General features: G+C 37.0%; 1 protein-coding gene across 4 annotated transcripts in view; it reads right to left on the bottom strand.

Annotated features, from left to right (window-relative positions):
• Positions 1–12220, bottom strand: part of NFATC3 (nuclear factor of activated T cells 3) — a 195647-nt gene that overhangs the window by 29257 nt on the left and 154170 nt on the right. The window lies entirely within an intron of this gene.

The following is a 12220-nucleotide window of genomic DNA, read 5'->3' as shown; positions in this document are numbered from 1 at the left end:
CTTTATTTATAAAGAATCTTGATTATTCTAGCATTTTTAGTAGTAGGTATTTATCTATACCTGCTCATCAGGGCCCTCAAAAGAATCGATGACCATGATACATTGGATTGTGTGTCTAGATCATAATAAAATATGAGAACTGACATTTACTTTAAGGTTTACAAAACACTTCACCTATGTTAAGGCATCTGATCCACAACAACCCTGTGAGAGAACTACTAGAGGCATTGTCAACAATTTACTCATATAGCGTTGACTTGTCCACCCTCACACAAAGAGAATTCCAAGATGAGTCTCTTCTGATTGCAAAGTCCAGTATTTTTCCCACTATACATTTTTTGGATCGTTTTTTTGGGGGAAGAGGGAATAACAATTGATTTTCCTTATTTATAAAAAATATTTTTCTACCTTAAAACAATATTATTATTGTGGTTTGAAATTATTCTAATATATGCTATAAGTCAAATTTACAAATGATTTTGTATTCATCAAAAAAACCCACCTTCTTTATGTGGAGACTAAATCCTCTAGATAGATAAAATTATTTAAAAGTTAAAATATCCTGAAGAATTCTATAAGTAAACTTTTCAGGGGCAAGGAGGTTGGTGGTAGTTTAGACATAATTTGATTTGTCAGAGTACCCTTCACAAATGCAGATACACCATTCCTTTTGTATAGCCTCAAGCCACTGAGGTCATAATAGTTAATATTTATATAGACTTGTAGAGTTTGTAAAGTGCTTTGTACATATTACTTCATTTAATCCTCATAAGATAATTATTATTATTCCCATTTTATAGATGAGTAAATTGAGGCTGAGAGTTTAACCTGCCAAAAGTCATATAGTTTACACATATATGTGTAAAACAGAATTTGAACTCAAGTTCATAGACACACATAAGTGCTAGAAGCAGGATTTAACACTAGGTGTCTCTGACTCCCAGGCCAATTTTCTGTCTACTACTCTATATTTCCTCTTTACAAATACTTATCTATAAAAAGTTAAAATAGTCTAAATAATCCTATATATAAGGCAGAGTCAAGCGTAGTTTCCTTTAATACACTGCTAACTCTTTATTCTAGAGGTAGCAGCTTTTCATTTAACCTTTTGATAAGTTCGACAATTCCTAGAAAAGTTCTTGATTGAACAGGGAACTATAGACAGCAATCAGGATCAAATGAGATATTTGTAAAAAGTGCTTGGTATGGTGCCTGGCACACAGTGGGCTCTCAATACTTATTCCCTTCTCCTTTCCCCAGTCTCCAATAAAGCAAAGACTATGAGCAGGCACAAAGAGAACAAAGGACATTTAAAAACATTTCGTTTTATTATTATACATGTTTTTAATGCCAATTCATTGTTTTCATGGCCTTTAGATATTTTGTGGTGGTAAGTCATACGTTTTAAAGGTGAAGACTCAAAACTTCAGTGGACACTATCTCCAGGGGTGTCTCAAGTATACACATACTATCTATTCTAGATGTAATCTAATGAGCATTATGAATTTTAAGTAAAGAACAAGGAAAAAAGAATAGGGGAAAGGGAAACCAATCCCTGAAAAGCACAGTGGAGAGAAAAAAGTCATTTGAAATTCTGAGCTTGGGCAAGTCATTAAGCTTTCCCTATACAAGTTCTATAAAATTAGTTTTATAAGTAGCTTTTGAGGGTGTCACGAAGATCAGAAATGATTACTTCTGGATCTGTGTGTATGCTCGTGTGTGTGTGTACAAGGGTTAGAGGTTTAATGTAATCCATTAAAATGGCCTCAAATTAAAATTTATTGTCTAAATTTATAGAACTGATCTAAAGTACTTGAGTTCTTATAAACTGCTTCTATATTATTTGCCTTATAGATTTTACTCCCTTTTTCTGTGATTCAGGTGATAGAGAAGACAAAAGTATTGCTCCATGATAGGAATTTTCCTATGTCCATGATTCTGCAGTTCGGTACTACACTTTAACCTTCCTATAATAATCCCCCCTGCCATTTTCCATGGAGTCTCCTCCGTGGATACATGACCTTCCACTCATGTGGAAGGTGGGTGGCAGACTGCTTCCATGAACTCTGATTCCTCATCTCTTATGGCAAGATGAATGGTTTCTATAAGCACCAAATCATGTATATTATATCCATTATAAAGACACTTTCTCCATGGGGATATTCTTCAGTAGAAGCCTCTCTCATAAGATTTTGTCCTTTCTTCCCCTCAATTCAATCTCTTCCATTGCCTCCTATTAGCTATCTTCTTCCTGAGAGGCTGCAGTCTTTTTTCTTTTATTGTTAACATATGACTTGATTAGAGTATAATATACATCACATCTCCTCTCCTCTATCATTTTATATGACCTCTGATTTTCCAATTTAGTCCAACCCAAAACACTGATTCATTGTAGGTAGGTGTTGTGAGAGGTTTTATTTATTAGTCCATGAGATTTCAGGTCTGTTTGTCCACCATCATAGGTTCCTTGTGTACAGTTAGAAAGAAATCTTTTAATGTTTCTGTTTTTTACTTGTTAATACCAAGGGTGTGTTTTTAAATTTTTTTATTTGAAGTCATTCCTTCCCTTCTTTGTTTCTTCTAAAGTAATTTATCTACTTTTCCTTATATTTCTGTTGTGGATATTTGCAAAGCCAATAATTGGTTAGGCATGGTTTAATTTGTAGGAATGCCTCAAATGCTTTTATTTTATTGAATGTTCACTGTTTTCATTGTTAAGTTGAAATTTTCTGAGTATTTCACCCTAGTTTGTGTCTTGAGTTCCTTTGATTTTTGGAATACGTTATTTCATCACTTCCTACAGTTTTTGATAGTCATAGAATAGTTGCATGTTATTCAAATTTCCTTTCCTTTATATGTGAAAGTCTCTCTCCTGGTTTCTTGCAGAATTTGCTGTTTGTCACTAGAATTATTCAATTTAATAACTATGTGTCTTAAAGTTTGCAGCACAAGTTAATTTTCTGGAGGAAATCTGTGGATTCTTTTGATTGGTACTTATGTTTTCTGTGTTCAGAAGTTCTGGAAATTTTTTTTATATTATTTCTAGCATTATGGTGTTTGGGTTTGACTTGTCATAATTTTTTAATGAAACTCGTAATTCTTAAATTGTTTCTCCACACTCTCTCTTGGAGACCAATTAAGTGGAGATCATGTTTTCTTTTAACAATCCTGCTTTTTGCATCCTTTTTTCTCAGATGGTTCTTTCTTCCTTCCTTCCTTCCTTCCTTCCTTCCTTCCTTCCTTCCTTTCTTTCTTTCTTTTTTAATCCTTGCCTTCTGTCTGAGAACTAACATTGTGCACTGGTTCTAAGACAGAAGAGCTAAGGACTGGGCAATAGGAATTAAGTGACTTGGCCAGAGTCACATAGCCAGAAAGTGTCTGAGGCCAAATTTGAACCCAGGACCTCCCCATTTCTAGGCCTGGTTCTCAATCTACTAAGCCACCTAACTGCCCCCTTGCCCTTTATTTCTGTGTATTTGCATTTCCAATCAGTTGTTTTCTTTCTTTCTTTGGTGAGGTTTGCCATTATGGACTCAAGTTTTTCTATTCTTTCAGTTATTTCTGCTGTATAAACCATAAATTTGGCTTTTACCATTATTATTTCCTCTTAAATCATTTGGGATCATCCCACTGTGGCATCATGTTCTCTTGAGAATCCGTAAGACCCTCTGCCTCATCAGTTGTTGATTCTTTCTCTTCTGTCTTGTAATATTTATTCATATATGTCTGGACTCATTTTGATGATCTGGAGACCATCTTCCCTTCTATTTTTGATATTTTCCTCTGTTGGTTTATCTGCTTGAACTCAAGGTCAACAGTTTTATTGCTCCTGAGAACTTTGGTCTTTTTACAAAAATTCTTGAGCATAAGCAGACACACACCAACAGGGAGAATAATATCAATAACAGATGAGGAGATAGCTTCCAGATATTTCCCCCCCTATTTCTTACTTTCTGACTCTTTCTCTTTTAATTGCAGTTCCCTAGGGTCTTTACTTCAAAGCTGTCTTTCTTTTCTCCCTTGCTGGGCAATTCACATTTTACTGGACAGTGTTCTGAGGGGCTAGCGATGACAACAGCTGAAAATCAATTCTTTTTACTGCAGGCCTGGTGGAACTACAAATGCTGGCATCCTGCCCCAGGCTCCTTCTGTTCCTCAGTGTTGTGGCAACTACCACGCTGTGGTCCTAGCCAGGGCAAACTTTTGCTTTTTGGTTTTCCAAGTGGGAGGGAAAAGAAATAAATCCTGTTGCAACACTGTATGGGCTGCCTTGTGTCATCCTGTCACAGAATGATTGCTGATAGAGAAGGGAGGGCTGAGTGGACGACACATTAGAAATTAGCTTTCTTTTCTGTTAACTCATTCTTGATAGGGTTATTAGTATCTTACTTCATGTAAGAAGATGAAATTGTTTTCTCTCTTGGGAATAATTCTTTCACAGAGGTTTGGGAGGTCATAAAATGCAAAGTATCTAGTCTCCTATCTTGTTGGTATATAGCATTCTTTTATATCTGTAGTATTATTATAGATATCTTTGTTCCTCTTCACAAAGTCTCAACTCAGTAACATTTGTCTATAGAAAATATGGCAGGCACAATTTAGGGTAGAAGAGTTGTTCCCTGTTCCCATGGTAGAGGTGTCCTTCACTCCCAATTTTCCTTACAATCCTCTTTCCCCCATTTGACTGACTATTCACCACTTGGATGAGCAAATAAGTTTATATGGCCACTACATATTCCAGACTCCTAAGTACTTACATCTGACCTGATATTGCATCCCTTTAAGGTATCTCTGTGTCCATCAAAACCAGGACTTCTGGGCATTCTATCTTATCCTGTATCTGAACTTGAGATCCTTGACAACAGCAGTTTATCTATCTGTAACCCCAGTGCAAAAATATCCTATGGCCTAGAATTTTTTGAAAAATGGAAATGTGCAGAAGAGTGGGCATTCCTTAAACCACTTACTCTCAAATTCTATTCCCAAGTAAATAAATAGTAGTAGGGAGGGGAGCAACACAGGGAACCAAGGGATAATTAGGAAAAAAAATGTTTATCTGAAAGGGGATTTCCATTATGGTACTTCAATATGTGAAATTTACTTTCAATGTAATTTTATTTTTCTCCAACCAAGTTCATGGACTCCCTGAAATCAAGTCATTGATTCCAGATTAAAACCATTGCCTTAGGAGAAAGCCTTTGCAGAGCTTCTGGAATATCTTTTCCTATTAGAAATTTTAAAATGTGTTCCTCCAATCCAGGGATGAGCAAACTATGGCCCATGGAACTGTGGCCGATGAACAGTCCATGGGTTAATGAATGTTTTTATAGGCTGGGTTAAAATTCAGGCTACATTTTGCTGGTTCCTCCTCTCCCCTTGAAGATATCTCCCTTAAGTACTTAATTGTTCTATGTTTCATGTGTGTTATTTTATCTCCTTGATTAGTGTACTGCAAGTTTTAATTTGTGAGTCTTATTTATGTAATGAGGAATGACCAAGCACAGTATGCACAGAGGTTTGGCTGATATAATCTCCATACAGAAAAACCTGGGGGAGCCTACTTCCCCCATCATGATGTATTCCAAAAGGTATGATGAGTGTAATGGAGGGGTCCAATCCTATCACTCTGAGAATGCACAGGTATTATTTCTGATCTGCTTCTCATATGACAAAGATGAGCATTTTAATTTGCTGCTAAGCTGGCAATGAAAATATATTCAAAAGGCACTAACCAGGAAGGGCAATTTTTCTTTTCTGCCTGACAATGTTTGGGTAAGGAGGAAAGGTGCTGCAAATCTCCAAGTGGGAAGATGGATCCCTAAATTGGGAGTACACAGTTCTGTAGTTGTTTCACTGCTATGTCTACTCTTTCAACGCTTTCAGGTAATATTCAAAGAATACAGGAGTAGGTTGAGACCTTATGAGAAGATTCAAAGATTTTTGTCTGTTTACAGAGAGGTAAAAATAATATACTCAGAACAAACAGATCAACAGCAAATCAAGATATTTTTTAAAATAGCAATCATGCAATCATAGTAGATTCAGATGTAGAAAAAAAACAGAGATCATTTAATATAATTGCCTAATTTAGTGATGAGGAAACTAAAGCCCCAAATGTTAAAATGACTTGCCCACATCATACAAGTTGTAAGTAGCAGTTGGAATTCAAATTCAAGTCTTTTGATTCCAAATTATTTCTTTTTCTGCTATATGGAACCTCCTGCTTTATAAGAGACATCACCTTCTCATTAGACAGCCATATTGATGCAGGTCCTGAATTCCTTATGCCACTGTAATATTCAACAGATTATCATTTGATGTTCTATATAAATGATTTAGTGAAAGGTAAACTTTGCAATTTCACTAAAAGCTACTTACAGAATAGTAAGTCCTGCTATTTGATTAAATGTGACAAATGCTTTTTATTAATGGTTCATTCTTCTTCTATGGGCCTTACTTTCTCTTCCAGGAAATGAAAGAATTATCTATAGTGCCTCTTATAGCTCTAACATTCTATGAGTTGTATGATTCCCACAACGTACATTTCCACTAATGACAATCTCCCAGTGTTCATGTTACTGAGTTATTAAGGGAAGAGCACAATACACATTTCTTTAGATAAGGCTATTTTGCTTATTAGGTAGATGCAATGCCAAAACAGCTATTCTTATGTCAAGAGTCACCATAACTACACAAGATGAATTTAGTGTAATATATTTTCTGACTACACACAACCTGCAAGTGGTAGAGTGTCAGCTTTCACTATAGCAACATGGCAGGCTATATTTAACCCAATTCTCCCTCCACAGGAGGCATGCAGCTGTGATTTCGGTTGGCTGGTGATCTAAACGGGGGGGGGGGGGGGGGGGGAGATATACAGCAGGCAAGGTACTCTCCTAACAAGCTGCACCAAGGTTTAGTTGGCTTTTAAACAAGTTACTTTGAACTACATTTAAATGCCTAGGATAGGCTAACTTCACAACTCAAGAATCATAATTGAAATGCTTTAAAAAGGAGCTATTAGAAGCGATAAGCCAGTTTTGTTATTAGAATAAGTTTTAGTACATATATACTATATGCCTCCTAGAAAAGGCATATACTCACCACAATGCATGAAAAAGTGTCCATGAAAAACACACTTGACAAAAATTCACAACTCCCAACACAAAGCCAATTAATACAGTGTCAGAATGAAAATTCATAGCTATCATGGCAGATATAAAGTAGATTATTCAAAGTTAGGCAATGACATTAGAAAAGGCATTGAATTATATAGAAATAGTAAAAGTTAAGTCCAAGTTGAGAGCTCCAAAAATGACTTGAGCAAAAGCAACAAAGATGTAATAAGGATAGCTTCTCATGCTAATTGTTTTGAAGGTGGTGGTTATTTGAGTGTTTGTTTAAAGAAATTCATTATCCTCATAATCTCTGGATAGAATACTCTTCCCCCAAACATTTCAAGCTGCTTTCTACCCAAGGAGACAGTGATCTGACTCAAAGAACATGTACAACCAAGAAGACCAACTGGAATTAAATTTCTGGTTTTAAATTTCTGTCCCTTTTAATCATTCATTCAACAAGGATTTATTAAGTAGCCATGAGGTGTCCTAGCAATAAGTACCTGGATAGATACTAGGCATAGAGATATAAAAGTAGAAGTTTCTCCCTTTGAGAAGTTTACTTCTCAAATACAAATATTTATCAAATAAATATAAATACAAAATGCATACAAAATAAATATTCTGACTGGGGGTGAGGGGACACTAACAACTAGGAAAAGAAAAGGTTTTTTTCAAGATTCAGTTCATGCATCACCTTCAAGGATGCCAGGGGTTCCAAAAGGAAGAGCATTCTAAAGTATGGGAGATGCCTTGTACAAAGGCAAGAAGGCAGAAGATGAAACTGCTAACATAAGTCAGTTTGAAAGGATAATAGACAGAGTAGACAAGGGGGCTAAAGTCTGAGACATATTGCTTAAAAATGCCAAACAGAGGAGTTTTATACTAAAGTTTATACTAAAGGTAATGGGGTGCTTCTTAAGCAAGGGGATGATAGGGTCCAATTTATACATAATATAAGACTGAACATCTAGAAGGCATAGCTAATGGAATACAGCAAATATCTTTTCTATTCAGGACTAAAGAAAGGCCTGCAAATTTCATGCAGCAAAAAACAATGCATATTCCTCAATGAGTGGGAAATGGCTGAAGAAACCCAGATATATAAAAGTAATGTAAATATAAGAAGGATTTGGAAATTGATGGGAGGATTTGTATAGATTGATGTAGAGGGGCAAAAAATCTCCAAGAACAACCTGTACACTCACTAGAATATGTAGGTGAAAATAACATTAAAAGAGCACCTGTACTCTGATGAAATAAAGTGACAAGTCTCAGTTTCAGATCAAACATATTTTTCTTCCAAAAGGGGAACAATGACCATAGAATTAGATTATGCATACACTGTCAGAGGTGGTCTCTGCCAGGTGTTTTACCTGTTTTTATGTTATAAGGAAAATGTGGGTTTAGGAAAAGAGAGGGTTTACTGGAAAGTAATACAGTGTAAAAATTAAAAGGATTCCACCCTCTCTTACGAATCAACTCCAAAGCATCAATTTAAAGTGCCCTGTGGAATGCCTGTTCCATGGGCACAAATTTACCCTTTCCAGTTCTGATTGTAACTTAATCCATTCCTCCTGACTCAGTGATTGAGTTGGAATATCCTTTTGTTCCCCATTTCGATGTTCAGATTCTCCCTCTAATTCCACCTCTCCTTTTCTGAGGCTCATACAATCCATATCTTTCACGCAGTCAGAATCCTGCTAGCTGCTGTCTACAGATTTCCAGGATACTCTCCCTACTTCCTCAACATGTTCAGGACCTGCCTTACAATTTACTTTCTCCTTAAAGTCCAGCCCCAATAAGAGAGGACTCTTGACACATATACTCCCATAAATACCCTATTCACTTCCTGTGACCTATTCTTCCACTCCACCTAAGTTGTGCAAAAAGATGCTTGTGGCTCCTGATCTTGCTGTAACTCAGAAATGCAGCACTTCTATGTTAATGAATTGAAATTTCCTTATATGATCACACTCTTAGTTTTCCCTCTGCCTCACTCAGCCTTCCAAAGACAGGTTTGTGTCCACATCAGGGCTTCCAATCCCTCAAACCCCTTGATCCTTTCCCAGGTCATCCCTCAGCACTAGTCATTCTCTCCTCTTTTCTCTGCCTTGTAAATTTTCTCCCTGGCAAATTAGTTCAATCTACACTGTGCTCTTTTCTTGGGCCATTGGCCCCCTAATCAGATCACTACGGTGTCCTGAAAAGCCTCAGTCTGGGTCATTATTATAATAGTAGGAGTAGAAGTAGCAGCAGCTAAACTTTATATACTGCTTACCCTTTATTTACCCTTCTCTGCTGATCCTCTCATTTTCAGATACCTCACATATCTTAAATTTACTCATGTCTAAAACAGAACTAAATTTTCTTTTCCCCTAAACTCTCCCCAACCCCCAGCTTCCCTATTGTTAAGGACCACACCATTTTTCCAAACTCACAGGCTTAAAATCTAGGAGTCATCATTCTGGATTCCTAACTCTCAACTGCCAACCCCACCCCCTCCCCATCTAAACTGTTTCCTCTTTCTCTCCTCTGACATGTCAATCCCCATCCCCACCCCATGTCAGGACTTCATCACCTTATTGTACCTTTACTATTTTAACAGGCTGCTTATTGGTCAGTCTCTCCTCATTTGAGAAAATTCTTCATTCAGCTGCCAAAGTGATTTTCCTGAAACTTGAAATCTATCCATGTCACCCCCAGTGATCCCCTATGACTTCAAGGATAAAATTCAAAATGTTTGGCATTCAAAGCCCTCCATAACCTAATGTGCCTCCCCTATATACCTTCCAATCTTCTCATACCTTAACCTCCCCCTACACTCTTCAATCCAGAGACACTGGCCTCCTAGTGGTTCTTCAAACTAGACACTCCATCTCTTGGCTCTGGGCATTTTCTCTGGCTGGCTGTCCCCCATGCCTGGCATTGGAATGTTTTCCTTCATCTCTGCCTTCTGCTTTCCACAGATTCATGAAAATCCCAACTAAAAACTAACATTCTAGTCTTTCCTACCCTCACTTAATTCTAGTGCCTTTTCTCTTTTAATTAATTTTAAATTTATTTAATTAATTTATCCTGTACCTTGCTTCTTTATACATATTTGTTTGCTTTTGGGGGGGTCTACCTCATTAGATTATAAGCTCTCTGAGGTCAAGAACTGTCTTTCACCTTTTTTTTATCCCCAACACATAGCAGTGCTTGCCATGTAGTAGGTGATTAATAAATGTTAACTGAACATTCAAGGCTTTGTCGATGGTCTGATGGTTCTAGTTCCCTGTGTGTATATATTATGCTTTTAAAATTTTTATAATTGCACTAAGAAATAGCTCAAGAATTATATATCTATGTTGAAAATAGTGATCTCAAGGGAGAAATGAATCAAAGTTGATGATATATGATGACATAACTTCTTTACCAATAAATTCATCATCCTGGGTGATTTTTCTCAGCTTTTGTATATACATCACTTAGACTAACAGACTCTCACCAAATGTACACCTTAGCCCGAACTCCACCATGCCTTGTAAAATGTAACTTCCCTACCTTTATCCTAAACTCAGAATTTCGGTCTTTAGAGGATAAGCTCCTTGAAGGCAGTTTTTCTTTTTCTAATTTGTGTCCCTAGTACTTAGCAGTGTTTGGCATATAATAGGCACTTTAAAAATGTTTCCTATTACCTAAAGTTTATAACAAAACTTAATATCTTAAGACTAAATTTAGAATAAGATTTACCAACTGAACCATGAAAACATTTAAACACTAGACCAGGGGTCAGCAAACTACTGTCTAAGGATTGACCACCTCTTTTTCTACTGTTACCAAGCTCTGAGAATGGTTTACACTTAAAAAAAAAAGTTTTATTGTATTTGGTTTGCAGGTTATAGTTGGCTAATGCCAACACTAGACCATTAATATTTAGATAGCATTTTTTCCAAGACACTTCATTCATAATGAGATTCAGAATGTTAGAGATATAAAGTATTACTGTTACAGTTTAGCAATTTCTTACCTAAGCATATTAACCAATAAAATTACTAAATTCGTGAAAAATGGAGATTTTCCTAAACTAAAGGGGGACAGAGTCAAGATGGCATCATAGAGGCAGCAAAAGTTCAGACCTCCAGCAGAGACTAGAATCTCTGGGAGGGCAAGGGCGCTAGTCTAGAGGGAGGACCTAGCAAGCAAAGCTGTGTCAGGTTCAGGGATGTGAACACAGGCGGTGGGGAGCCAGCTGGAGGAGAATCTCAGAAAAGGCAGCCCAAATGCTACAGCTGAGATACTTCATATTGCCCCACCCCCTCAGGTTTTGGCCTCAGGGCACATCCAGTTTAGCAAGATCAACTCCAGGGGGTTAATCTTATCAAGACTTCAGAGGGCAGGGAAACTCAAGCTCTAACACCCCTCCCACAGACTGCTCTGAGAGCTTTGTGAAGTTTCAAGGGTGAAGGTTGATAGAAAAGCCCAAACCCACAGATCCAGCACACAATGAGAGGAGCAAGACTATAGAGATGAATATGGCTACATAATTGTTTTCAAGGATGAAAATCTTCTCAATCTCAACATGGAGCTTTAATACTTCAAGAACCTGTAGATTCTGTTTTTGGTACCTCACTACAACTTAGTATATGGTTTCTAAGAATTGCTGTAGCTGAACAATTCTTGACTGCAACCAACCTGTAGGTATATAACCAACCTGTAGGTATATGTGTTTCTTGAAGTTGAGAGGAGGCCTATATTTAATTAAACCTTTGTAGTTTGGTGGAAACTGCAAAAGCTAATGTTTTGCTGGCTTAGCATTTAAGTATCCAATGTCAACTATATGCTATGTTATGATTAGACACTGGAATAAAAATTGTAACATTTCCTAGAAATATGAAGATCTTTAATGTCTCAAAGTGTTTTAAGTATTCTGCTTATAAAAAGGGTGGGGGGAACAGCTGGGTGGCACAGTGGATTGTGAGTCAGGCCTAGAGATGGCAAGACCTGGGTTCAAATTTGACCTCAGACACTTCCTAGCTATGTGACCCTGGGCAAATCACTTAACCCCCAATGCCTAGCGCTTACCACTCTTCTGCCTTAGAACCAATACCCAGTATTGA

The sequence above is a fragment of the Monodelphis domestica genome, chromosome 1, assembly GCF_027887165.1.
Source record: "Monodelphis domestica isolate mMonDom1 chromosome 1, mMonDom1.pri, whole genome shotgun sequence".
NCBI lineage: Eukaryota > Metazoa > Chordata > Mammalia > Didelphimorphia > Didelphidae > Monodelphis > Monodelphis domestica.
Note: the sequence above shows the minus strand (reverse complement) of the source record. Positions and strands in the feature narration are given on the sequence as shown.